This window comes from Pithys albifrons, chromosome 4 (genome assembly GCF_047495875.1).
Source record: "Pithys albifrons albifrons isolate INPA30051 chromosome 4, PitAlb_v1, whole genome shotgun sequence".
Lineage (NCBI taxonomy): Eukaryota > Metazoa > Chordata > Aves > Passeriformes > Thamnophilidae > Pithys > Pithys albifrons.
The window spans coordinates 73,794,833-73,821,471 of NC_092461.1; the positions used below are offsets into that span (position 1 = coordinate 73,794,833).

At 38.8% G+C, this 26,639-nt stretch overlaps 1 long non-coding RNA gene across 1 annotated transcript in view; it reads left to right on the top strand.

Annotated features, from left to right (window-relative positions):
* The window catches only part of LOC139671571 (uncharacterized), a 47,698-nt gene extending 40,470 nt beyond the window's left edge, over positions 1-7,228 (top strand). Inside the window, exons 3-4 of the long non-coding RNA XR_011697752.1 lie at positions 3,695-3,782; positions 6,589-7,228. This is a non-coding gene — a long non-coding RNA (uncharacterized lncRNA). The remainder of the gene's footprint in view (positions 1-3,694; positions 3,783-6,588) is intronic.
* Positions 7,229-26,639: the final 19,411 nt, after the last annotated feature.

Here is a 26,639-nt window from a genome sequence, read left to right on the forward strand (position 1 = left end):
TCCCAATTAGCAAGAAGATAAAAATAACTGTCATTTATATATTTTATGGATTCTGTTTTTATATTTGTAGGTCACACAATGAAACCCCACAGACATTCCATTGCAGACTCCACCTTAAATTTAATATCCCATGAGGACAATAAGACTTATATCAGGAGGAGAAGGTGACTCCTTGGTGTTCCTACCATTACTGACCCAGTACTGTAAGAATATCAAAATAAAATTGAGTCAGTAATTAAATCAGTGATATTCCTGTAATGGAAAATCATTGCCAAGAAATCATCCATGTAAGCAGCACATATGTCAATACATATTTCAGCTTGGCTTCTCTAGAGGACAGGTATTTTATGAGGGAAGATATAAAATAATTATTTCAATTTCATTTATAATAATTTTTAGGAGATTGCCTTACCAGACAACATTCAATCAGTCACCTACAGCACATTGCCCACAACCTAGTCTAATGCTAATTAATTTATAAGAAAGCATCCCTTACTATTGTCTCTATGATTCTATCTATTTCTCCATAAGATTGGATGTTACAGGTGGATGATAGGAAAGAAAGCATAATCTATCCTTTTCAAGTTCACAGCAAATACCAATTGTCATTCTTTCTAGATAAAGGTTTTTAACATGAAAATACTGTTACAAATGCTTAGGAAATGATCCAGATTTATCCGTCAGGCAGTAAGACACAAATTCTGCTGCTGACTTTTGAAAATTGTCATGGAGCTGAAGGTTACAGGACATGCATAATAAAATAAAGTCTGAGTAGCTGACAGGCAGAAGTCAAGATGTATCTCCCAGATGTCCACTGTTTCATTTTGGGCTGATATGGGTGTGCAGCTGAATTGAAAGATGACGCCAAAATCCCTGCTTACTTTCTTCCACCCAAATCATCATAATGCTGTAAGTCCATTTCTTAGGGGCCAGAAGTCAATGGAAGTCATCAAAGAATTGCAGTGATTTAAATATTTATTAGTGGTTGGAGAAGAAATGTACAGATCAGGAAAGGCTGCAACAAACAGAAAGGGCAGGAACAATTCATTGTTTAAAAAAGCCAAAAAACTTTGTGTAAAAAATCAAATTGACAAAACTTTTCTGCTCTATAACCCCCTTGAAACTGAAGCGCTCCTAGTTGGAGAGATCTGAGCTGGATAATCTGAGTTGGATGTAGGCTTATTGACAGACTGCAGTCCCTCAGTGGGGAGCCTAGTCTTTGAGCCACATGCAGCCCAGCCTATGAGCCACAGGCTTGTCACGGGTGTACCTGCTGCAGCATAGACTTACCCATAGCTGCCAACCCTTTGAAGTGCACCTGTTCCAGCAGGGTCCTCTGTGTGGGCTAATGCCTTCAGAGATAGACTTGTTCCAGCATGGTCTTAACCACAGCCACAGTCCCTTCAGAAGTAAACCTGTTGCAATATAGCCTCACCCATGGCTGCAGTCCCTCAGGGGAGTACCTGCTCTGTCACAGGCTTATCCATGGTCACACGCTTTGAGGTACTCCAGTATGATGTCATGCACAGCCACTGATGCTTCGAGGTGCACCTGCTGCAGCATGGACATGGACTCCGGATTCCAAATACGGTCAGGCGAGTGATACCCATGGCAAGCACAGCAGTCTGCCAATTACTAGCTAAACAGCAATAACAGCTATAAAATTGACCCAGCACATTTTAATAAAATCTGTTGTTATATTAAGACTTTTGAGCCCCATGTTGGATACCAAGAAAGCCTGTTGTAGTTTAACCCCAGCTAATAACCAAGTTCCACCCAGCTGCTCACTCCCTCCCCCACAGTGGGATGGGGAAGAGAATCAGAATGGTAAAAGTGAGAAAACTTGTGGGTTCCGATGAATACAGTTGAACAGGTAAGGCAAAAACTGTGCAGAAAAACAAGGCAAAACAAGAAATTGGTTCACCACTTCTCATGGGCAGGCAGGTGTTCAGTCATCTCCAGGAAAGCCAGGCTCCTTCACACATAAGATTGACTTGGGAAGACAAATGACAGGACTCCAAATGTCTTCTCCTCCCTTATTCCCAAACTTTATAAGAAAAAATTGAACATTTTTTTCAATTAGAAAAAATTTTGCTTCTCAGCATTCTCATTATGAGGTGATAAATTCATCATCTGTCACCAGAGAAAATTACATTTGTTTGCTATTGGTTTAAAGTATTCTGTACTTAGGTTATGGGATAATGAATCAGTCCTGATAGAAGTTAATATAGTGTTGTACTGGAATGTTCCACAAGGTGTTCAGCACAAGGATACTGTATTTTTTAAAATTTTAAAAACAAACCTACTTGATATGAGAGCTAACACGTGTTTATAGGCTCATAATAGCACCATGCTGAAACACTAGGTAAAGTTTTGAAACAGCATAACTGCTTTTCAGCTAATTAGTCTGAATGCAACATGCCACTATTGCAGCTAACAGTACTATCTCAGTAGTAGTCCAGGGATTTCTGCTCTGTTACACAGTCCAGAGTCCACTGTAATGTTATGCAGGTTACATTTTTTAAGGTGCTTTTACAAGTTTCCTGGTTATACATGCCATTTCATATATCTGCAGACTCACATTGAAAAATTGTAAAAAATAGATAACATATAAAACATCTGGAATATTTGCAAAATAAATTGGTTAATTCTAGGTGTTTCGTGGTCTAAGGAATATTGCTTGCAGACATCATGCTTTAGGATTGGGATCATGGCCCCAGAGAATTATTATTTTTTACCACTTCCTTCCCCCTTATTTGAAGGATGGATTCGGAGATGGAAGAAGTAAAAGAAAATAAATTACCTGTTTCCATTCATAGTTTGAGTGTTGATAGGCTCAGCATGGTCTCTCATGACTTGAAGTGGGTGCCTGGATATCAAACTTTACTTTCTCTAACCAGAGGTGACTTCAAGGCTCAGCAGGGACTCAAGCTCTGGTAGGCCTGGAAAACTGTCACAAACTGTGACAAACCCACAGTTTTTTGAACACACACATGAGAGTTGTGAAGGATCAGGGTGTTCTGACCAGCTGCTGACAGCGAGTGCAGTGATTTCCTGTGGACTACCTTACCCCATAAGCAGACAAACCAAGACCCAGTGTTCAGCTGGGCCCAAGGGGGAAGATGCCCCAGCAGCAGCAATTCTGTTACTTTTTGCTTTTGGGGACACAGGAACTTCCACAGCAACACCACTTTGCTGTAAGCCTTTTGGTGGAGCAACCTTGCCAATTGAACTCGAATACAATTAGAGAAGGGACAACCCTGAGACAGAATAGCCAAGATGAGTGGTAGTGTTTTCTGAAGTGGCATCACTGCACATCAGGGATGGAGAATTAAGCTGCAAAAGGGATGCTGACTATAAAACCATATCACTATGTGCTGGATGCTGGTTTTTACCAGGCTTTTCTCAGTAACCTAGCTAATGCACCAGCTGCCTGGCAAACTCTGCAGTGGGGTTTCTCCATGTGGCACTCTCCAAAAAGTAAGATTTAATGATTACTGCAGTATAAAGCACAGGTAAACCATTCATCTTGAGTTAATCTGGATCCAATATTTTAAGAAAGACAAGTCAGCTAATGATCAAAGGCTGTATTAGGACCCAGCTGATGCAAATAATTTTATGGGCCTTTTCAGAAGAATCTACATCCTTAGACTACTCACTTCACAGCTCCATATCTTGCTTTCCCTCCCTGTAGAATGTACTATAGACATTCCTGCCCCGGGACGTGTTTCAAAGAAGTTCCAGGAGAAGGATGCTATTTATGAACAAACAGCCACAAACCAGTAAGTAACCTCATATCGAGTTTAATGGCTGCCCATCAATCAGTGCCACAATTATCATCATGACTGTGTGCAGAAGATCCAGTAATATCTGTCCTTAGGACTGCTTTCACTCTCCTTTCATGACCACTCCATTAACCTCACAATTCTAATAATTCTTTCTTCGTTCAAAGCAGTTGCCCTCTTTATTTTGTTTGCTTAGGTGTAAAAATGAAATAAACAAACCAACCTGATCTAGTGATAATTCATTTGGGGTCTGGGAACAAACAAGTGAGAAAACATGCAGTGTTTTTTGATGTTTATCACCACTGGGCCCTCTGCCTCTTTTCCAATAAAACCTGCTGTGATATGCTTGCATCTCACCATGTCTGCACACATCTTCATTTCCCTATACTGTTCTATGCCTATCTGCCCCTCCTGTGTATACAGTTATTGTATAAATAACTATGAGTTAGTGACTTTTCTGTGATCTACTCACGAGATTTAACAATATGCTGTTCAAGTTCAAAAGAAACACACTGATATTAGAAACATTAATAAAACTCTCCCAAACCAGGAAAACACATTTAGTAAATGCTTGATCTTGACATGGTTGAAAAGTTCTTGTGTTCCCATGGTCCTGCAGATATTCCAATGGCAGTGGTGGTGCAAGCACAACACTATGGTCATCCAAGCTGGACAGAGATGGTCAAGAACAAAGGATGTGGCACTGATCTTTGTTTCCCTATAAAAACACAATAAAATTCAAATAAGCTATGGAAAGAACAGAAATAACAGATCATCTCATACAGATGCAAATGCTGACCATGACTCAGTGACCATGCAAATGCATTGACATTTCTGAGTGTTTAAGTGCATTGAAACAGGAGATAGAAGACTGCCTCATATGCTTCAGAGCCTTGTAAAAGATATAGTGGTTGGGAAAACTTAGCAAATTTACCCTGTTATACAACTGTGAAGATACTGCAAAGCATTAAATAGAAAAAGACATTTTAGAGAGTGTCCTTCTGTATTATCAGTAGTTACCAACCATAAAGAGACCAGTAAAATAATAAAGAGTATGCTCCTCAAAGACACACATAAGTATATAATGCACCAATGAACATACAGGAGTCTTCCAAGGTGATCTGATGTTGAAAACAGCAAGGGTGAGTAGAACAGAAAAAAGTGCAAAAATCATCTCTGTTGAATAAAAATGTTCACAGTAACAACTCATGGCAAAGGAATGAGATTAATTGGTATTGCTCCATTTAAAGATAACATTAGGACAGGCACATTGTTTTCTCATAAATACATTCAGAGGCCTACGTGGTTTGACTGTCAAGTAGATTGGCCCAAGGGAAGCTAATTGCAAATGAGACTAGTATCTGTAAGTCAGTGATATAATTTCTTTAACATATTGACTTCAACGATCCATTTTAATTTAACGTAATATATTATTTTATGTTAATAAGTTTAGTGAGTTCTCACTTCAGATTTTTTAAAAAAGCAAGATTTTATTCAATCCTACTGTAAAAGAAAGTATCACCTTTCTATGTAAGAAACAAATACAAGCTTATTCTCTATTAAAAGAATATTTATTAAAGTTATGTCTAGATATTATTATCGAGATCATGGTTGCCCTTTTCACTTTTTTGCTTGCAGAATAAACTTTTTCAAGGACATGATAATGTTTTCCCCAACTTTGAAAAAACAATAGTCTTCTGGAAATAAAGTTTCATTCACAATAGGGGGAATGCTAATATAAACCTTCAGCTAGTTTTGTAATTTATGTTACTCTAAATATTTATTCATGTACATACATACATTCAGAAGTATTTGTTTACCATAGGTAAGAATAAAAGACAAATGTTCTTTCATTTAAAATTAAATAGTTCAGAAAAGTCATAATAATATTTTTCTTTGAAAAATGGCAATATTAGTAAAAGATGTTTTTAAATGACCACACCATTGTTTGTTCTATATCAATGTATGCTATTTCTCAAGAGTTGCATTTATTAAAGGCACAAAAAAGAGATGGTTTTGTAGGACATATATGTTTAACATGAAAACTTACTTTCTTTGCATTATATGCAGAATATTCTAAGTAAAAACTGTGCAATATATTCTATATGATATAAGGTAAACCATTTGACAGTGAGTACATACAGTCTCGCTTTTGTACTGTTGAGTTATGTGAGAAACTAAAAACAAAGATTATTTCTGGCAGTGTGCTCTTTGCTTTACAAACATGCGGCTTTGTTTGCTTTCCAACTTACCTCCCTCTAGACCCATTTCTGTAAAGGGCAATTTTATTCAACATTGGTAATATTCAAAACCCCTTTGATCTCAACACTATGCTCAGCCTCCTCTCCATGTGGCAATGAGCTTGAAACCCACAAAAATCATTCAGCTGCTCTGTCTTTTGTCATCTCAGTTGCATGGTCAAGGCAGTGTTTCTTGTCTCACATATCAATGAATATTTCTGCCTGCTCCATCTTCTGTACCACGTCACATTGAACATTACCAGAATCTTGGCGTCCTGTTTGTATATCAAAAAGTACTCTAAAGGTAAAAAGATCCTACTACACAGTGAAAACACTTTCTTACAATTATGAGTTAACTGTAGAGCTTCTTCTACAATTGTTCTTACCATTCCTTTACAGGCCTTTTGCTCATTGCTGATACCTGCCATAAATGTCATCTGATTTTCTAATTCGTTTTTAATTGCTATCTCCTATTTCCCTATAGAGATGGAATTTTTTAATGTTTCTGATGTATCTGTGACTAACATGTTTTGATGGAGTCTTTATGTCTCTTTCTTACCCAGAGAAAAGCTAGAAAAGGATCCTGGAATTCAGGAGTGAACGCTTAATGGCTCGTGGGGAAAAGAGACAGACAGTTGCTCTCCTTTTGAGCTATCGTCAGGTCAGCTGAAGCAGCAACATCAAGTGTTCCAAACAAAAGCAGGGATAGGCCACTCAAGCCGTATCAGCTGCTGAAAAATCGGATGCCTTTCCCCTGGCACCCACGCAGAAGTGCCTCCACCAGCACTGTGACTAATTGGCAGCCTACTGACCTAGACAGTTTCCTGTTTTGCCTAAGCCTACAGCCATCCCCGGATCCACATTCCCAGCTTGGCAAACTAACACAGGAGGCACAGGTATGACAAAAGCCCAGTGGCATTAGAGGCAGTCCTCACGTCAGACTTGTAGGTGCCGATGCGTCTTTACTGGTGATAATGGAATGATGAAGGAATGCAGCTACTGCCAGTGAAGACTGCCAGTGACAGGCTTTGGAGATCCTGCCTATATACCGACACTATCAATTATTTTCCTACATCTGTAGCTGTAACTTGTCACAGTATCCAGGATGCAACTTTATCTAAAAGCTTTAATACTGAGCATGCTGATTCTAAATTCACTTAAATGAAAACTGACCATAAAAACACACTAAATAGTACTAAATATCTGTAGGTGTCTGAAATTTATTGATAAATACTTGATCAAGAAACAGAAATAAGAAATGACAGAAAATAAATTCTTCCTAAGAAATCACATATTTCATATGAGGGAAAAAGAAGTTTTGCAGATACTTTTGATCAATTCCCAAACACTGGCTTACTCTCTCTGTTAATAAAAAACATTGACTCCTCCCTCTCACTCTAATAACCATACAGTCTGAGCTTAAAAACATCAATGAATTTCAGTGTGCTCTTTTGTTCTGCAGGGTTCATAGGAGTTATTCCAAGAACATACCTAAAACATAAGAAATTCACCCTTAGCAGTCCATTGGTTTCTTTTCCTGACTTCTTCATTCCTTTCCCTTTTACACATACACCCACTTCTGCTTTCCATGAGGAGCAAAGTTGAGGAGAGGAGACTGCTTTCTAGATAAGACAGAGACAGGGAAAGGCAGCTCATGTGGCTTGGCCCAAGTGAAACCTGCCCTGCAGGATCAGTTCCAAGTTTCAAAGTAGACAAATCCATCCTTCTCATGGCATTCATTACACTGTGCACTGGAGGGCAAAAGGTTAAAGAGGCAAGTATTTCCATACATACATTTCTGTTTATATGAATTGCTAAGGTCAGGCCTGAGTTCTCCTGAAGGTGTGGAAAGAGACACTGGAAGAATCTTCTCTCCAAAGGAAGCTCCCTGGGGATTTGATAGCAATTTCAGAAGTCTTGTACTGTGTTGTAATTAACACATGGGCTGTAATCAGAGCAGACATTTCCTCTAGAGACAGGTCTAGATGCTCATAAAGACATGATGGAATACAGAACTAAAGAAGATTCAGAGATTTCAAATCTCTTAGAAATACTGGGTCACGCTAAGCTGTGCAATAGCAAGGACAATGACAGCAGGAGAACATTTTTATTGTTGATTTCTGTCATTGTCCTTCCCCTTGTCCTCTTGTTCACCATCTTCCACAAGTCCCAATGCACTAACTTGAACAGCAAAAAGAGCATAGCTGTGCTATTGGTTTCTTTTCTCCAAATTGTTTAGCCTTTCCAAGGTTTAGGTTACACTGTAAGTACTCCTGCTGAGGTCTGTGTTTATTCAGCAGTTTGTAAAGCAGCAGCAACAACACAAGAGCCTTGATAGCCACAGGGTGCTGAAAATAATTTTGTAAAAATAAATGATCATGTGTAGGTCAATATTTTTAAAGTATTCATTCTACAGGGTTTCAAATCCAACAATATATGTGATGAAAAGTTGTTTACACCCCCACCGTTGTTACTGGGGTTTGAGGAAAGCTAGTGTAGATATGGAAAGGGAACTTAGAAGCACAAGATCCATCCCTGAGAAATTCTGAGTCAGCTCTGTCAGTTCCTATTTGAGGTTTCTGTAAGAGATTTCTTGGTACACAAAACACAGATTTGGAGGAGGATTGGGTAGTCCCCATTTACAAGTAAACATTAAATTTGATATGTTGTGTTCTTTGGAAGGGGGATTCCAGGCTGAACCTCCCAACTCCCAGTCTAGTGGGAAAAGCAACAGGCACCTGAAACCTCTCTGCAGACAGTTATTACCTAATAGCCTTGGGCACTTCCACAAAAAGTACAGAAAAGAGGCAGAGGATGAATTTAAATACATGTGCCTCATAGTGTAAGTGCTACAGCCTGTATAGCACAGACAGCTGGATTATACCCTGACTTTCAATGTTTTATAAGAAAGAATTGGTTTAAACACCTAACCTGAACAGGAAACTCAAAGAGCAAATGGATGGTTTCTTAATTCTCTTTACAGCCATGGATTAACCTCTACATTTTCTTCCCAGTTACTGCTGAGTCAGTTTAGGTTGCTCCCTGTTTCTTCAGGATCCTCAAATAAGGTCTTATTTGTCCCTACATGCTGCAGGAAGATTTAGCATTGAATTTAAAGACTGTGAGGACCACTGCTGGCAAAGTCACATGAAATGAACATTAGAAACTTTTACACACCTTGTGTTACGCTTCTGGTGGTTAGGAACTGTTCCTAAGTCTGCTGGTCAGCAGTTGAATCCACACTGATGCCAGTGCTGCAGAGTCAAGTCCCAGTGTCATGCTGGCGAGAGATCTTCATTGATGGAGCATGTCCTGAGGTGCATGGAGATTTTGAACAGAAGAGTGAAACAAAAGGTTCAGGGACTTTGGAGTCTTGAGAATTTAGTGAACACAGATCACAAAGTAAAGAAAGAACAAATGGACTTCACTCATCAAGTGCTCCTTTCTAATGAGAGGCCTACTTGAGCCTCATTTGACTAAAAGCTTTATTACAGATTGTGGACATATCAATCTGAAGTCAGTCATATAAATCGCCATGACTGCTGACTACAGAAATCTTTGCTGTTGCCTAAAATGACCCTTTCTTGAGGAAGTAATAGAGTAAGACAGGTGCTCATCAATCACTATAGAGTAATAATTAGAGGAAAACCAAAAGAGGCACAATAAAGGTAGAAAATTTATGGAGAAAAATTTCAATTTTATAAATAAAATGAATCATTAAGTCTAGATGAAAAAAATCAGTTTCTCACATGTCAGCTTCATGGGGTAGAACAGTTTAAAGGGATGATTTGCTCTGGTTTACTTTCAGGAGACAATCATAATGTAGTCACCTCATCTGTGATGCAGAACCTGGGTCCATAAATGTGGGGGCTACACTGTTGGCTACAGACCTGTGAAGCCTTTTTATTGCCCCACTTCAGCTCATCTTTAATATTTTTCTGTCATGGTTCTGGCACTACCCATATTCTTGCTACTGGATGATCACAGATGGACTGCATCAGATGTGACTCTGGCATTGTTCCTGTGTGCAATTTGAGTATATAATATAATTATTGCTGTGCTGCTGTGCTACTCTGCTACAAATTTAATTCTAAATTTCTCATGGTCCTCATCCTGTGCCCAGCTGGGTAAGTTCAAGAGGTGTTCACTAGATGGTCATTCACTAGATAAAACTGGACTGGGGTTAGCCCTTTCCTGGGGCAAACTACAACTAATTGTTTGCAAGGAAAAGATGCATGATTTCAGTGTGGTACCTCCCATATGTTCATTATCACTTGCTCATTCCTTAACAAGGAAGTTATAGTTTTGAAGGATTCATCTACAAGTTGTCCAGACATGTACAGTCACATGTGCTGAGTAAAGGCTTGATCACCCTTCTGGTCCCCTCTCTGCTTGTCCCCTCCCGGTGACATCTCAGGTTTTGTAGCACGTAGAAGCGGCTTCTCTCATTGTTGACCCCATGTCACTGGCAGCTGGAGACTGTTATCAACATCTTTCCTGGGAACAATGCTCTGCAAAGGTCCTGTCTTATTACAAGCTTTTCCAGCACGATGCCCATGTCTTGGAAAATCTGCTTGCAACACTTTCAACAGCTCCTCTTACTGCAATAATATTCATGTTCCTCTAAAAAGATGAAACTTGTATGTGATTTGGGAAGTAAACATAATCCTGAGACCATTTACTCAAATTTCTGTCTGTCTTGGAATGGAGAAGCCAGACATACCTGAGAGGAGTATAATGTGACTACTGAACTCGGTACAACACTACTCCCATCCTCAAAGTGCCTGGGAAAAGTTCAGTACTCTTTGTGCTGATTCAGTGCAGAGAGTTTTCCATTGTTTCCTTACAAAGCAAGGTAGACTTGTATGATATATACTTACTAATTCAATCCTAGCTTATTTTTTCAACAATTCTTTTCATTGCTAATCTTTCATATATGAATGGGTGGAGCACTTGTGGTAACTGAAACCTGTCCAGCAAGAAAGAAGTCACTGCATAGAGAAGATGCACAAATCTCCATTACAGATTTAAAGTTGTAACTGACAATGTATTCCAGAATTTCAGAGGGATTTGAAGAGTCTTTCAGTAGTATCTTATTAAACTTTTATTTAGGGAAAACTTGTTAGATGTCATTAGAATTCTTTGAAGAACTGTGCTAATTTGGTAACATTTTATTCGGCACAGGATATGGTCTTTTATACTGAGATTGTTGTGTCTGGTTAATTCATAGTTCCAAACTAAGAAAATTTAAGCTCTTGTTCTATTGTTTAATTAATTTATTTCTTGCTGAATTCAGAGGTTGGGAGAAATATTTTTGTTGTCATGGCATCATGATAAGCACAGAATACTATGAATTATTCACATCATAAGAAATGTCAACCTCAAGCATCTTTACATTGCATTATTCAAATTTTCAGTCATAATGTTGAACTGACAATATTTTTTCTCATTGTTTTAATTTTCTAAGTAATGTGTAGAAATAAATGAATGTGCATTAAAATATATATTCACTTTGGACTCCCTGAATGAATTTTTAAGCTTGTTATGAAAATTTAAGTTATGCATAACCAAAAGCAAATAGTAAAAAAAAAAAAAAAGAAACCCTTGCCAGAGCATTAATTTTGCAAAACAATCCAATAAGAAAACCAGGAAATATGATAATGCTTGAAACAAAAAATATATGTTAGTAAAATAGAAGGACAATTTGTTTTTATTCAAGAAAGATGGGCCTATTTGTTAAAACTTCTCTGTCCTGAGTAAATCATATGATACCACGATCAGAAATAAATGGACTACATTGATTAATGTACCATGTTGAGAATAATCTGATTAAATATTCAATTTTAAAAGAATATTGTAACTTACAGGATAAATCTCTGATTCTTAAATGAGAAAGACTGAAAGAGAATTATACTTGTAGCACACACACAAAAAAGGTAAACTATGCCAGTAACTTATAATTCTAATGGAATTATACCAAGTGCAATAAAAAATAGATCCAGATTCTTCCATCATTTACATAAAGAACTGATTCAGGCTAGTTTAACCCCTGTCTACGTTCATAAATGGCCTGTGAGATATCTGGGATTATTTTTTTGAATAACTGTGCTAGAATATATGAAAGAGAGCTCTGGTGCTCTCTTTCAGGGCTCATTGTTTTGCCTTGCTCTTTTACACCATATGACAACGGGTCTCAGTGGGCTATCAAGAGAGCATTTAGGAAGAGACATCTTGCTAACATTGCTCCTTAGTACATTGGACTGCTCTAGACTACTAACTTCGATGCCTCAGTTGTTTCTATGCCCCTATTTAATTATTTAGTGAGCTGTAGTTGAACTGTTCTAGACAATCTCCATTGGCATGACTCATTATTATCTAAACATTTAAAGGTAGAACTGGATCTGCATTGTCTGGTTTCAGCATAGGCAAACCAGCATTGCAAACATATGCTAGCCTGGAGCTGTACCACTTAAAAACAAACTTGAATTTGCTATGCCAAAAGCAGTATTCATTAGTCAATCTTGAATTTAAAATCCTAACTTGTCATAGGAAATTGAGAGAAATAAGTGTTGTAATAAATGTAAACACTAAAATTGTTTGAGAAATATTGCTTCTGATTATCAAGGTGTTGCTTTGTCCTTAACATAATGAATGTTCCATGCAGCTCTGATACTCCCACCTCAAAAAAAGATATGGAAGAGCTGTAGCAGACACACACAGAGAAGGGCAATAAAGCTGATCAAAGGTATGAATGACTTCCAGAGGAGGAACAATTACACAGCATAGGAAACTTTAGCCTGGAAAAATGCAGCTGAGGGTATATATGATAAAGTCATAAAAAATGGGGAGTGGCATGGGGAGGGTGAATAGGCATTACTTGCTCATTATGTCTCTCAATAGCAGAAGTAGTGACATTAAAATAATCTATAGGTGGTTAGTTGAAAAGAAACAAAATGAGGTGTTTTTTTCATGCAGCAGGTATTAAGGTTCAGCACAACTTGTGAAAGGGTTGTTTGGAAATTAAAGGCTTGCACAGATAGAAGGATAAATTAGAGAAGTTCGTGGAAGAGAAATCCATAGGATCATGGAGTACGCAGTGCTCATGAACTTCCCACATTGCAAGTAATCAATCTGTTGCAATGCTTGGGAGAAATATCACTACTCATTTGCAGTGTTATTATTTTTCACTTGGTATTCTGTTGTATTCATCAGCTTGGCCCAGTCCAGCACACTTATGTTATTTGTTTATTAACTGATTATTGTGCATATTTATACAGCACATCTGTAGTTTTCAGTACATAACCAATAACTAGAAGTTTGTCTCTAAAAATTAGTTCCCAAAGAATGTTGCAGAAAATCTCTTTATATAAATAAAATCTGAAAGAATGTAATGTGATCTGCATTTAAAAATAAAAGAAAACTTTAAATACTAGGCTAAATATTTGTAGCTTAAATAGAAATTTATATTTTACCTAGTCCTCCATTATGGTATCAAAATCTAAGAGATTTTAACATTGTTATGAAAATACAGTATCTTTCACCGTCAATGAAATTAAGTGCCAAAATATATTTTTAAAAGTCATTATCTGCTTATAACCATACACTTACCTATTTAAAACTGAAAGCAAGTGTGCAAAGCATGTAATAAGGACTGGGAAAGCATAAAATTATTGGTTAAAGAATCTGACCTGTAATACAGGTAGTCTTTCAAATTTTTGTGTAAACTTTTACATTAATCACCTGCTTGAAAATCTATTGAAATATACTCTGCAATTTACCAGGATCTGAGTCATGAAATATGACAGTTTTTCACTTGAGAGCTTCATGACACAAAATTTAAAATTTGGGAATGCCACTGACAGACCTCAATGAGACATTGAATGGGGAGGTATTTATTGGCTTCTGATGGGTTTCCTTATTTATCTGGCTGATGAAAAGACTCTTCAGTTGAAAGCATAAAACTGAAGTGCTCACACAGACTGCATAACCAGTATTAGTTTTAAACTCATTGTTAAACTCAGCATTCTGGTCTGATTATTTCATATTTTTTAATGAGATTTGGGATGGAAAAGTGGACAGATATTGTGGACATTTAACACTGTCTCTGAGGAGGTGTGGGTTTGACGGATGGACTACTTAGTGAAATTGGCTGGATGGTTGCACTCAAAGAGTTGTGGTCAACAACTTGATGGCCAGTTGGAGACCAGTTGTGAGTGGTATTCCTCTGGTGTTGATATAGGAACCAAAACTGTTTCTCAGTGACATGGACAGTGGGACTGAGTGCTCTCTCAGCAAGTTTGATGACGACACCCAGCTGTGTGGTGTGGTCAACACACTGGAGGGAAGGGATGCCATCCAGAGGGACTGTTACAGGCTTGAGAGGTGACTTGTTCAAACCTCATGAAGTTCAACAAGGTCAATCGTAAAGTCCTGCACCTGGGTCAAGGCAATCCCAAGGGCAAACACAGGTCAGTCAGTGAATGAATTGAGAGCAGCCCTGTGAAAAATGATTTGGGAGTGTTGGTTGATGACAAGCTTAACATGAGCTGGCAACATGTGCTTGCAGCCCAGAAAGCAGATTGCATCCTGGGCTGCATGAAAAGAAGCATGACCAGCAGGTTGAATAAGGTGATTCTCTCCCTCTACTCTGCTCTTCTGAGATCCCCTGCTGAAGTACTGCACATAGCTTTGGGACCCTCAGCACAGGAAGGACATTTACTTGTTGGAGTGAAGCCAGAGGAGAGGCACAAAGATGCTCAGAGGGCTGGAGCACCTCTCATGTGAAGACAAGCTGAGTTGGGGTTGTTCTGACTGGGGAAGAGAAGGCTCCGGGGAAATCTTACAGCAGTCTTCTATTACCTAAATGAGGCATACAAGAGAGCTCGAAGGGACTTTTCACAAGGGCATGTAGTGATAGGGCAAGGGAGAACAGCTTCAAACTGAAAAAGCTGGTAGGCTTGGATTAGACATAAGGAAGACATTGTTTACTGTGAGGGCAGTGAGACACTGGAACAGGTTGCCCAGAGAAGCTGTGAATGCCCCATCCCTGGAAATCTTCAAGGCCAGGTTGGATGGGGCTTTGAGCAACCTAGTCTAGTGCGAGATGTCCCTGGCTGTGGCAGGATGGTTGTGTTGGAACTAGATGATCTTCAAGGTCTTTTCCAGCCCAAACCATTCTATGATTGTCTGATAATACATGTGGGTTAGATTGTGTTAGATGATAACACAAGTGGTGTGTTTTTAAACAAAATGTGAATCCAATGAGCAAAACACACACATATCAATGGGAAAGTTATGGCACTTTTGCTTAAGTGAAAGCAAAGGACTTACGCCTTCTTTGCTTATTTTCTTTGAGGAAGTATTTGTCTTGGTAATAGTGACTAAAAATCAACAGTAGCAAACAGACATCTGTTCAATAGTAATAGAATACAGGAAACTAAATGTCAACCTGTATTTCCAGCACTTTGCTATTTATTCAACAATTCCCTTCCTAGCACTTTTTCTGTCATCAGGCCATATAGGATGTGTCCCTGAATGACCTTAGTAGGAAGTGTCAAAGAAATTTGACTGTACTATTCAGAGACTCCTGACTGCTCTGCAGGGCAGTAAGTGAGACAAGATGGCGTATCAACCTCTTGGGGAAATGCTGGAGGGTAAGGACTGTTCACTACCCAAAGAAACACTTTAGACAGAGGCCCTACCCTAAAGTGCCTTTTCTTTTCAGTATTTTGCTCATACTATCCAACTATTAAGAAGATTTAGGAAGGGCTCTACCTATGCTTGCTACAAGTGTGCTAGTGGCTAAAAAGGCTGATGCAGGATAGGCAAGTCCAGTCACAAAAGGCAGAGTGGAAAGTCTCCTTTGGTGATATTGCTGAGGAACGGTTCTTTCAGAGTTGTCTTTTCTGACCTCATTGGGAGATACCAGTTGGCCACCATTTTCCAATCAGGTGTGGAGATGAGCTTTGGTTAGGCCACCTTTTCTAGGCCCCGCTCCATGTAGAGCAACTAGTGTTTGGGAATTGGTTTACAATATTTGGAATGGAGAAAATCTGGCCAGAAATGGATTTGTGAAGAAGATCAACAAGCCACTGATAATGCTTTAACAACTGATGTTTTTAATGTTGTTTGAATGTACAAAATGCCTGTTAAAATGTCCTTATGCAAAGTCACTACTTCTTCTTCCCAGAATACCCTGTCATCTCAGGGCTCTGGAGGAAGGTTGCGACATGCCTGTTACCTGAACCCCTCTGCTACTGAAAGTAAATCCCCTTGCTCCCATTGGCCCAGAGCCAAACCTCCTCTTATTTTCTATTAGTGGGTTTTGGTTCCCTCCAAGGCCCATAAAAACCCCTGAGTAGCAATAAACTCTCCTTCTCTCTCTCTGGTGGTCTCTGTGTGTCCTTTTCAGAGGCTTTCAGGGGCCACGTGGTCAGGGAAAGAGGGGAGCACAATTTCTCCTAGTAATGGAATAACCTCCAGGACCAGGAGAATCATCACACCATTGCAGATTGCATCCCTACAACAGACAGCACCAATGAGGCAGAAGGAACCTCCAAAGGGACAGTAGTGCTCTCCTTAGAAAAGGCTGCTTGGTCATTCAGGATACTGCCTCACGAGACTGTCATCTCTGGGGTCAAGTCTTGAATGACCAATATCCTGAACCGCCTGCATGCAGGGTTGGGTCTGTGGCTTTCAGCACTTCCTTACCTGCCGTTTCGACCCTCACTTGTTGCAACAGGACTTTGCAATGTGGGTGAACCCTTCAAGCCTGCGCAATGGATTTTTCATGTGAGGCACAGTGTGCATAGAACTGGCTCCACCCTTTACTCCTAAGGTTCATCTGCCATGGCCGAGTGAGCTTGGATGGTGACAGCGAATACCTCAGGACGTAGGTTTTGTTAGAGTATCCTTCTCTTAGATGGATAGTCTTACAGGGCTAAGTGAGCTCCATCTGCCTGGGTTTTGGAGTTAGAGTTGCCCTTCTCCTAGGATGGTTGCTGGAGGACTAGCGAGCCCATCCTGCCCATGGACACACTTTGTTTGAGCCTTCAGCTGAGACCTGTCTGGCATGGAAGACCCTGCCAGAGGCACATACCACCACCAGCATAGCACACAACTTCATGAGGGCATGCAAATTTCTCCCCTGTGACAAGGTGATGTCCCCAGGGAAGTTTAATATATATATTACCTCACCATTTTCCATGGTCTTTCATCATGTCAAAATTGAAGGAAATAAAACAATGGATCAGCTGTAATACAATGCAAATTGTCAAGCAGGAAAAACTGCTGGCATCAAAATAAAAGCCACAAACAATGGTCTTTTATTTTGTATTGAGTATATTAACCATCCTCCCAGCCGTCTCCCGCAAAAAAAAAATCTCCTGCTCAAAGTTATAAGCCAAAACCACTTTACCAATCAAGAAGGATATTTCATTATTCCAAAAAGGTCCCAAGGCAGTGACCAGTCAAAGCACTAGTTTATGATAAATTAGGGACTTTGGGGATAGGGGGAAAAGTGAAGGTGAAAGTCACCTGAAGTCAAAGATAGGCCTTTCTCTCTTCAGGAGAAAATTTGGTGGAAATGATTAAGAGATCATTCCAGTAACTGATGGCATGAAGAGATGAAGTAATAATCATTTAGACAACAGGTGATTAAGTGAAACAGAGAAAGTTGAAGGCAGAGAGGCCCTGCAGAGAGGTTTTGATAAATTAAAGGGCTGGGCAATCACCAACCATATTAACAAAGGCAAGTGCTGGATTCTGCACCTGGGATGGGGCAACCTTGGATATTAGAACAGACTGGGGAATGAGATGCTGAAAAGCAGTTCCTTGGAAAAGGACCTGGGGGTCCTCACTGATGGCAAATCAAATATGAGTGAGCAGTGCCCTGGCAGCCAGGAGGACCAGCCATGTCCTGGGAGGGATCAAGTAAAGCATTGCCAGCCTGAGGTAGGGGTCTGTCCCACTCTGCTCTGCACTGGGGTGACCTCACCTTGAATATTGTGCACAGTTTTGGGCACAGCAGTATAAGAAAGTTATTAAGCTGTTAGACACTGTCCAAAGGAGGGCAAACAAGATGGTGAAGGGCCTTGAGGGGAAGCTGTATGAGGAGCAGCTGAGATCACTTGGTCTGTTCAGCCTGGAGAAGAGGAGACTGAGGGGAGACCTCATTGCAGTCTACAACTTCCTCATGAGAGGAAGAGGAGGGGCAGGCACTGATCCCTTCTCTGTCATGACCCGAGACAAAACTTGAGGGAGTGGCCTGAAGTTGTGTCTGAGGAGGTTTAGGTTGGATATCAGAAAAAGTTTCTTTACTCAGATAATGGCTGGGCACTGGAACATGCTTCCCAGAGAAGAGGTCATGCTTCCCAGAGAAGAGGTCACAGCACCAAGCTTGCCAGAGTTCAAGAAACATTTGAACAACACTCTCAGGCACATGGTGTGACTCTTGGGGATGGTCCTGTGCAGGGTCAGGAGTTGTACTCAGTGATGCTTTTAGGTCCCTCCTAACTCAGAATATTCTGTGATCTGTGATTTTGTGAAGTGTGTGAAGGAAGTGTGATCTGGAAATCAAACCTCAAATGGATGGATGAGTCATGTTAGCACTGAAGGAGCATGATTTTAACACATTGTGGAAATGGGAACTATAACAAAAATATTGAGAGAAAGGAAAGCAGCAAGAATGATTCAGGACGAGGATTTTGGAAAGTAGAGAAGTAGTTGACCAAATCTTCCTGAAAGTTTGAAATAAGGAAAAACATGCAGGTGATTGTGCAAGAAGCTAAATGAGCATGAAAATTCCCCCTCCCTTTCAGTTTCAGGTAACACTGAGTAAAGGAAGAGAAAAATTCAAAATATAGTGGTAGTTACTGGAAGATAAGCAAGATCACTGAATTGCTATTTTAGAAAGATTCCTGAAGTAACTCCACATTATGGAAGCCAGACATGAAAAATCTTTGTCTCTGTCCTCTTGTGGTCACTTTGATGCACGTTTTAGTTTTCAGAGTTTGTCATTCCTAGCACATGGATGAATTCTATAGATCTGCTACTACAGGCCACTCAAGTTCTCAGGATATTATACACTTACCAAGACAGCCTCACTGAAATCAGAAACATGTATTTACTTAGGATTTTATGATTTCTTCAATTCAAACTTCTATTTACCCTCACAGTCAGAAATTGCAATTATAGAGGAAAATCAATTAGACAAACAAAAATTTCTTATACACCCTAAATCTTGCTTTTGCCTATTGTCAGCCCAGAAGTACTAAAATTCTTCAAGAACTATCATGCCTATCTGTGTAACAGAAATCCTCTGAGCAACACCTTCCTCTCACCTGGAAAGACAGTCTCCCTTGAAAGATCTCTGTTTTATATCTGGGTCAAGAACAGTTTTCTGGCTCTGTCTTGTAAAAAGGTTCAGTAATTTGCGAAGAAAGTATTTAGTATTGAGAATATGTTATGGGTTTAGCCAGGTGGGCCTCTTCCTCTTTTCTGGTTAACAAGTTTGTTTGTTTTTTTCCCTTTTTTTTTTCCTTTTTCCCTTTCCCCTGGGAGTGGGGTCTTACATGGTGTGTACACATTGTATATATGTGTTTGCAAATGTCAGGAAAATATAATTTCTTTTTAATTCAGTTCAGCTTCTTTTGGTTCTTCTCTTTTCATTTTTTTTTCAGTTTTTTTCCCCTTTGCCGGGAGGACTCTGGGGGGAGGGAAAGGGCAGTCCAGGGTTGGTAAAAAACTAGGCCAAATCTGAGACAGAATAAAGAAAATTATTTTGCCTTCTTCTTTGTATTTCTTTACAAAACTGTATTACAATGAATCAATATCCTATTACAAAAATTCTAATTGCTAGGCATACACCATTCCCACAAATTATGTCAGAAATCCTATGGTCTTGTAATAGACACTAGAATTACATCCTGTTAGAGTAAATATTAGAAGAGGTTTATTACAATAAGAGAAGAAGAGGAACCTGTGTATGTTCCACTCAAAGTGCATTATTTTTCCATGAATTAAAGCAACATAAACAAAGAAAGGCTCAGTATTCTGCAGTGTCACTCAGATTATAATTAAAGGACAGCAAACAACACATCTAATTACTAGGAGATGAGAACTTGATAACTTTGGAGAAAGGACACCTCTGACGTTTTGCTTACAACAACAAGGAGTTGGACTTAGTGAACCTGTAAAAGGCTTTTAAAACCTTGTATTATGAATGTCAGCTCTGGACTGATCGTTTTATCACCATTTAGTCAGACTGGAGACAATGAGGACAAAGACTTGTTTGAATGTGTCCGCCTTTTGAATGTCAAGCAAATTTTGACAGCTTATTAAAACCCTGCACTCTTTGGCTCTTACAAAAATAATTAAACAGTTTTATCAGATTATTTAAGCATTGAAAATATATCACTCTTATCCTGCCTTACCTTAAATTCACTATTTCATCATGGAGTCATACAATGGCTTGGCTGGGAAGGGATCTTATAGTTTATCTAGTTCCAACACTCATGGCCATGAGCGGGACATCTTTCACAAGACCAGGTTGTTCAAAGCCCCATCCAAACTAGCCTTGAATACTTCCAGGGACAAGGCATCCACAACTTTTCTGGGCCAGTGTTGTGCTTGTCATCAGCCAACAGCCTCCCAGTCCTTCACTTTCAATCTCTTCTCTGCCCAGCATATATTGGTGGTTGGGATTGCCCTGACTCAGGTGCAGAACCTTATGATTGACCTTGTTGAACTTCATGAGGTTTGCACAGGTCTACCTCTCAAGCCTGTCAAGGTCCCCCTGGATGGCATCCCTTCCCTCCAGTGTGTTGACCACACCACACAGCTTGGTGTTGCCATCAAACTTGCTGAAGAGTGCACTCAGTCCCACTGTCTATGTCACTGACAAAGACGCTAAACAGTGCTGGTCCCAATATCAACTCCCTGAGGAATGACACATATCACTGGTCTCGACATCTAGCAAAGCCCTGAATACATCATTGGATACACAGGTTGAATGTATATGATTGACACTGGTCAATGAATGTTTCTTCATAGAGTGAGACTAACTGAAAAGAATAGCATCACTGATGGAAGGAAAAAAAGTCCTCCATGAAGCGGTGGTTAATGCAGCCTTCTACAATTAATTTAAAAATCCTGATGCAATGAAGGAGGCAGATAGAGCATTTCTGTTGAGTTACAGCCCAGGCACAGCACCACTTACTTTGGAGACGTGTAGACAATAGATGCTAGCTGAAGAACTTTGATAGGGTGTGTTTGCCTTCTGTAGTCTATTGATGTACAGCATCAATGTAATGACTAGACAGAAATCAGCTCCTAGATTTCATTGTCAACAAAGGAAAAAGCTATAGGACCTTGTTTCTGCTTTCATAATCATATGAACTTCAGAGCTGAGAAGTCTGGTATACAGGGAGCCTCATCATGGCAGGTTTACATATCCTTTTCATTGTTGTTTCCCTCTACACCAGTTAATCTGTATGAACATGTACAGAATATTACTTGCTACTATTAGCTCTCTGTCTCTGTGAACTAAATGCAATTTTTTAAAAAAAATCTTTCTTTACCCCTGGCACCAAAGAGGTACTTTTAGCCCCAGTGGTATAGAACTTTTCCAGAGTTTGATTAAGAATAGCAATGTGTAATCTTTGGAGAATAAAAAATAAGACTTTGAAAGTAATAAAATTCCTGGTTGGAATAGTTACCTGAATACGTCTGGCAATCTTTGATTCCCATAAACAATATGTGTGGGTTTTTTGTATTACGGAAACACTAATAAGGCAGAAAATGTATTATGAAAACATAATACATCCACTGAAAAGCTCTGGATAATGTTTCTAAAGAAAGCGAAAGCAGTGAGATGGTCAGAGACAAATGTGCAGAGGCTCTTCAGAGTGTTATTTTCTCTGAAAAATATGCTTATTATGTCTAACAAGTAAAAGGCACAAATGACAGTGATAGGGAACATGTGAAAAATGTAGATCTCAGAGAGTTTCTGACTTTTACTGTTTGCTGCTCTGAAAAGGGAAAATGTAATTGAATCAAGTTTCATCTTGTACAGAAGATAAGGCCCTTCAAGCAATCACAAAGAGTAGGAGGTGTTGACAAGTGATATCTGCAAGAGTGCCACTGGGAGAACTTGTATTGCTATTTGATTTGGACAGTGATAAGGGAATGAATTTTATTAATTATTATTAATTAGACTAATTCAGAATATTAGTATTGACCAAATGTAATTGTTGCGATTGTTAACAATAATCATGCTCTCTTTTCTCAAATATTTTGGGTTTTTTTACGTGAGGAAGTCAAGTAAAAGGGAACCCCTTATGTTGCAACATCTCACATGTTAGTGTGCAAGCATTTAAGAAAAATATCAGACACAATATGTGCAAATGACGAACATCTAATTTGTATTGACAGTTATCACAATTATTTGCACAAAGTGAATAATGTCACATACATATGTATAATTAGAAACATTCAATAACCAATTTGTTCCCAGATTGAAGCGTGCATTTTCAATGTGCAATACGGCATCTCAACATTTTATTTCCCAGATAATTTAATGCTTTTGATATCAAAGATAAGCATTTTCTTTCCCCAAATAATACCTGGAGGTACATTTCTAAAGACAAACAGCTATTATTTTGTCCTGTCTATACATCACTTAGAGGAAAGTCATTGTGTTGTTCTCTCTTAGTATAATATATATATATAAAATTAGTATACTTAAAATTCTGTAAATCTTCCTTCTTTCACTCTACAGTTCAATCCCAGACACATATAGTTTTCCTCTTACAGTGGAAACAACATGCAATTAGGCTATGCCCAGAGTAATTCTTAAAAAGAATTTAAACTGATGATGGAAATTGATTTTTTTAAGAAACCATTATAGGTAGCATGGCAATAATATTGTGGATGTGAAAGAAACCACAGTAAATAAAGAGGAAGCACTGGGTGAAGTTGCAGCCACTCGCTGGATCAAAGTCATGCTTCTGTCTCACAGCTTTTGCCTCTGGCTGCAATCCAGGAGAAGGGCCAAAGGCAGCCAGTGCTCCATCCCAGGCCACGCCAGTTCCCTGGCGAGTCACGGCGTCTCTCCAAGCAGATGTGACATCACCTACAAAATCAGACTTGGCCTCACCCTGCCTGAAAGCAAGTCTCTGCCCAAGCTAGGAGTATCTAAGTTAACTTCTAAACTCAGTACCAAGCCCATTTTTAATTGGCAAGCTAATCGTGTGAAAATGCTGACTGAACGTCACTCATAAGTACCAACCTTTTAGTTAAGCACATTTGTAGGTGGGGCATAAAAAGGCCTCAGGATAAGCTGGAAATTGAGCTCTGGCAGTCACATTGTCCCCAGATTGCAGATCATAGGAGGTGTTTACCAAAGCTACAAAAACTTTGAAAACTCCACAGTCTGACAAATCCCAGGAAATACAGCACTAGAGAAACTCGGCTTTCTCTTGATATTTGCATGTTGAATTGACCTTTGTGCTTTCCATTGCATTTTGAACATCTTTATAGGACTGTAATTAGGTTGGATTTGAAGTAGAATAAAATGCTGAATTCTGAGTAGTTTCAAACTAAAATCTCAAATGAAGTCAATAAACCAAGTTCCCCATACCTTCACATTTAGATCATAGACAAGGCTTTGAATTCAATTGTGTTACAATCCTCTGAAACAGTGTTACTGGCCCATTTCTGATTTAAAATCCAGTTTTATGACATTCCATTCATTTCCATGATGTTTGCTTCTCATTTGCAGAGTAAGTGAGATTAAAATCAAATCTAGTGAGGTTTGTTGCAGAAGGTCAGATAAGACTGAAAAAGTACCTCCAGGCCTTTTTTCCTATGGAAACAAGTCCTCTAAATCTTGTTGGTTCCTGCAAAAGTATCAGGAATTATTATTAAACAGCAGTTGTTTTGTCCTAATTTTACTTGTTTGGTCTGCATCTTGTATGATAAGCTGAAGTCCTGCACAGACATCTAAGGTTGTAAAAGCAACTATACTGAATTCAACCACAGGTGGCCCAGTTCCTTCTTTGAGAGTGGCCAGTAATGGATCCATGGAAGTATATATGAACAAGGTAGGTATACAGTGTGTCAGGCACATTCCCAATGAGCTCATACAGCCTATAGCAATCTTTGGCACAGCTACTTCCTGAGGAAAAACGTGACATGCTTGTTTCTTATGGCAGAGTGCAAATCAAGAGTAATTGCATTGAAATTCTGTGGAGTTATGAGTATACAACCAACAACAGTAGCTGTAATGTTTTTTGTAGGTCCAGGCAAAAGGCTTGATTTAAATATCTTCCTGTCTTTGTGAAGTTCAAATTATGTTTAAAAATATGACATTTCTATGACAATCCCTCCTTACTTTATGGTAGTAGAAACACAACTAGAAAAATAAATAGTTTTGAATGATAAATGATAATTATACTGAAATCTGCTGTTCTTACACTTCAATTCAGCTTACTGATGTAAGAAGTAACATTAAAATATCTTTACTGTCAGTCATGTTTATGTTCCAACCACAACTTATATTGTAAACTTTAAAAGATGATTTTTAAATGAGTAAGCTGAACAGAGTTTTAAACTCATCTGTTATTCACTAAGAAGGTTCATGATCATTTACTGTCCATATATTGCCTCAGGTGCAGAGTGTGTGGATGATGCTTTACAAATACAAATTTAGACAAGGTTCCTGCCCTGAGAAATTTGGAGCTTATTTTGAAAAACTGCAAGACTAACCATTTAAGGATTAGGCACATCAGCAGATGTAAAGAGACAGAGGAGGTCAAAAAGGTTACCTATAGGAGGTGGGATTTAATAGGACATTAGAAGCTCAGTTAGAAAAAGAGATAAGAATTGATGTGCATATGAGCTGTTTATATCTAAAAATGATGACTTCCCATGACCTGGATTTCTTTCCTTCTTGCTCGCAAGTGGTCTGACAAATTAGTTCCTGAATTTATACCTTTTGCCTTGCTCCAGACTAGTAAGGATTGTATGATTAGAGTCTTAATTTGCTTTAATTCAACCATTTCTATTTACAACCTTCAGGCCAAGTTGAAGTAATTGCAGGAAACCCCACACTTTCCTAGAAACAAAAGACCAAAATTGCAGGGCAGTCCTGAACCAGCTCTTTCCTCTACGAACACATAACGAGGCTTGCACACTCCCTAGTCTTATTCTTTGCTCTTCTTGATGAATTCATCCTCTCTCCCTACTTAGGAGGGGTTGGCTGTGTCTGGTGGCCAGTACAGCACACTGGGGAGTGTACAGAACATACCCTCTGCCCATGATGCTTCAGGCATCAGTTGGGTTTTGTCATGGCTAATCTGCTTAACAGCTCAGATGTCGACTCTGCAAACCTTTATGTCCTCCCAAGGCCACCCACATGTGACATATGCAGCCTTGTGTTGTCTGCTGGGGCAGCTAGAATTTGATACTAAGCATTTAAATCATTGCTAGTTTACACAGCATCTAAAAATCACTTATTCACCTCAAAACATAATGTTGACCAATATTCCTGGTATTTGTGTCATGACATTTATGACTTCAGTGTTTTTGAACTTAATGCATTTTAAAAAAAGCTAAAGCTGTGATTTTTTTTTCTTGCTACAATCTTCTTCCTTCTCAGCATAAGCAATTGATTTTGATTTTGGTTTTTTTAGCTCATATACAAGACACCTGCAGTTAGCAGCAACAAACATGTCAGGTGTGACTGTGCCAAAAGTGTTGTGTAACATCAGAAAGAAAATTTATAACTTGCTAGTTTGACAGTATCATTTCACTTTTTGATTTTTTATTAGCAAGCTAATTTTACATGACAAAATGAGTCATTTAGGTTAGTTTTAAAGCTATACAGAGAAGAAAGGAAATACCCTGGTTAAGAGAAATGCTGAACTATAATAAACAATCTCCTGAAATGTATTTTGTTGGAATTGTATGAAAAACAGAACAAATGCAAGCAGAAGCACATGCCTATCATGTTAATGATGTACAAACTAGGTGAAAGGTATGCAATGCAGTACAGTATACCAGATACTTGCAATTTTTGCTTTTGCTTTTCAGTATTTTATTGCTGCCTTTAGATACTGTGAGAAAAATACAGCATGAAATTGCATAACTGTAAATCATAACTGAACCTTAATACAAAACTTAAGCCTTAGAAAAAGCTGTCATGACTGAAATGAAGTTAGTGTCATGAAAGCAAGTAGGAACCTGTTAAATTGTGCATTTTAGCAGAGCTGTCTTCAAAAAGACACAGATGAAAAGGATGCCAAAATTATACGTAAAACCAGAAAAAATGAGTAAAAACTGCAGACACTTTGTAAATTGTGCTTCTCTGGTGCCACCCAGACTGTGGGTGGAAAACTAAGATTTCAGCTAACAATTATAGAGATTTATCCTTTGTTACACTTTGGTATTCATATGAAAAACAAAACAACAAAAGTAATTTATAATGACCAACAGTACAGCACTCAGTATCTATACTTCAGAGGGTACACAAAGACTCACATGAAATGTGTTTACTTCACACTGCAGCCAATGAAAGAAAGAAAATATAACCTAATAAACATTTGCATTTCCCACA